The sequence below is a fragment of the Lontra canadensis genome, unplaced genomic scaffold (genome assembly GCF_010015895.1).
Source record: "Lontra canadensis isolate GAN:19392208 unplaced genomic scaffold, GSC_riverotter_1.0 scaffold20, whole genome shotgun sequence".
Classification (NCBI taxonomy): Eukaryota; Metazoa; Chordata; class Mammalia; order Carnivora; family Mustelidae; genus Lontra; species Lontra canadensis.
In genome coordinates, this window is record NW_022631014.1 from 2,917,926 (window position 1) to 2,921,159 (window position 3,234).

Genomic DNA, 3,234 nt, shown 5'->3' on the forward strand with positions numbered 1-3,234 from the left:
GAAAGGAAAGGAAAGGAAAGGAAAGGAAAGGAAAGGAAAGGAAAGGAGTCTTGCCATTTGGAACAACATGGATGGAACTCAAGGGTATTATGCTAAGCAAAATAAGTCAATCAGAGAAAGACAAATACCATATGATTTCACTCATATGTGGAATTTAAGAAACAAAACAGAGGAGCATAGAGGAAGGGAGAGAAAAGTAAAACAAGATGAAATCAGAAAGGGAGACAAACCAAAAGAGATTCCCCTCCCTCAAAGGAGACTCTTAACCATAGAAAATAAACTGAGGGTTGCTAGAGAGGAGACAGGTAAAGGAATGTGGTACCTGGGTGATGGACTTTAAGGAGGGCATGTGGTATAATGAGTATTGGGTATTATATAAGACTGATGAACCACTGAACTCTACCTCTGAAACCAATAATACAGTATATTTTAGAAATTGAATTTAAATTTTAAAAAAAGAAAAAATCTTTAAAAAGAAGAAAACAGGGGTGCCTGGGTGGCTCAGGGGGTTAAGCCTCTGCCTTCGGCTCAGGTCATGATCCCAGAGTCCTGGGACCGAGCCCCGCATTGGTCTTTCTGCTCAGTGGGGAGCCTGCTTCCCCCTCTCTCTCTGCCTGCCTCTATGCCTACTTGTGATCTCTCTTTTTCTGTCAAATAAATAAAATCTTTAAAAATTTTTTTTTAAAAATAGAAAGAAGAAAACAGTATGGAAGTTCCTCAAAAAGATAAAAATAGAAATACCCTATAATCCAGCAAGTGTAGTACAAAGTGAAGCAGGAGAGCTAGGTTCTTTTCTCACAGAGTTGAAGAATGAATCTCGGGAACAAAGAAGAGTGAGTAAAGTGACAAAGTTTTATTAAGTGAGGATAGAGATAAAGGTCTCAGGAGTGAGAGGGGTCCCACAGGGTTGCCACTGAAGGCTTTTATGGTTAGTCTTGTATAGAAAGCTGACCAGGGAACTTACATCTTTCTAACATCTCTATTGATAGCACCACTGAGTAAGGACAAGTGATAACACCTTCAATGGCTCACTTCCTTTTTAGGGTCTGATAAATCTTTGTGGGTCACAAGTAGCTGTTATAACAAGACCCCACCTTTGACACCTAGGATGGGATGGTCTGATTTGTTTCCTTATCTCTGGTTTCTTTACACTTCCACATTTGGGGGATTTTTGTGAGCCTGATCCCTATCTATTTCTCCCTACCTAGGGAGGTAGAAAGCCCTAACGTCCCTTACATAGAAGTATTGACCCAAAAAACACAAACATACTGATGTGAAGGGACACATGCACCCTGATGTTTACAGCAGCATTATCAACAATAGCCAAATTATGGAAAGAACCCAGATGTCCATCAACTGATGAGTGGGTAAAGAAGATGTGGTGTATATATACAATGGAATATTACTCAGTGGTCAAAAAAAAGAATGAAATCTTGCCATTTGCAACAATGTGGATGGAGCTATGGTAATAATGCTAAGTGAAATAAGTCCGTCAGAGAGAAACAAGTACTATATGATTTCGCTCATGTGTGGAATTTAAGAAACAAAACAAATGAACTTAGGGGAAGGGGAAAAAAGAGAGGGAGGAAAACCACACGAGACTCTTAACAGTAGAGAACAAACTAAGGGTTGCTGGAGGGCAGATGGGTGGAGAATAGGCTAAATTGGTGATGGGTACTAAGGAAGGCCCTTGTTGTGATGAGCTTTGGATGTTGTAAGTGACAAATCACTACCCCTGAAACCAATATCACACTGTATGTTTACTACAATGTAAATAAAAAATTAATATCAAAAATAAGAAGTATTGGGGGGAGAAAGAATATACCCTACATCATTCCATTTAAATGATGGGGAAGAACAGGCAAAAATTAATACACCTGTATATCCACCACCCAGACCAAATAGAAAACATTTCAACACCTGATATGACTGTTCTCTTGCCTGTTCTCAGTCAATACCATTTAGCAGAATGAACTGCAATTCTAACACCATGGGTTATGTTTGCTTATTATTGAAATTCATTTAAATGTAATCCAACAGTATGGATTCTTTGTATTGCTGATTCACCCAGATTGCTGCATGCATCAGTATTTATTTTTATGCAGAATAGAATTCCACTGATTGAATATGTTGGGGCCGATTCCACGTTAAAACCTGTTAAACCCCTAGGGCCTGCCTGGGCCTACTTAGCCATAGTGACTCCATGTTGCCTAGGTAGCCATTTTGTTGTTTAATAAATGCCTCAGCAGTTACTGATACCAGTTCCGGGTAACTGTTGCTAAAACACATACCTAAAACAAGGCCATTTTGTTGTTTAATAAACGCCTCAGCAGTTACTAGTATTGGTTCCGGTAACCGTTACTAAAACACACAGGTAGGAGACATCCAATCAGCCAAAGCCACATACGTAGAGGTCTTAGCGGTTGTGCCCTATAAAAACTAGCCTGTAAGACCAAGGGGGGTCGCTCTCTTCGGAGGCGGCCCTGGCCAGTCAGTCTGACTTCTAATGCTTGGCATAGAATAAAGCTTTATATAACTTTCACTTTGTCTCAGCCTCATTCCCCTGACCAATCAGTCTAACTTCTAATGCTTGGCATAGAATAAGGATTTGCAGAACTTTCACTTTGGCTCAGTCTCGTTCTTTTGGTAATGGACCCAACAGAATATACTGTTTTATTTATCCATTTTCCTATTGACAGACAGTTAGCCTGATGCAAGTACTTAAAATGTTGAATAAAACTACTGTGATCATTCTTGTATATCTTTTTGTAGACACTGATACTAACTTCTCTGTTAGATAGGATTGGAATTACTGGTTCACCTAGTGGGCATTTATTTAACAAGAGCAGAGGTGACCAAATGGTGTAAATTCTTTTATGAAAGTTCACAAAATTTGGAGAACTATTTAGTAATGAGAAAAACCCTTTTCCTCCAAACATCTCTCCCAGGTGCCAACAGCCCACACTGGCCTCTACCTTCCTGATTCCTACCTTCTCTACTTTCCTGACTCCTCTGTATCTTCTCAGGATGATCCAACCTTTATTCCCAGAGTTTAACCTGGGAAGCATGAGTGATCTGTACTTTTAAATTCTGCACATTTTCATAAGAGAAAGTGCCTCCCCAGAATGACATTTCACCATTTTGTAATTAAGGAGAAATAATCCAACACATAAGAAAAGGTCCAGGACTGTAGATTCTCAGAAGCTAAGGGAAGAGGCAATTTATTTTATTTTA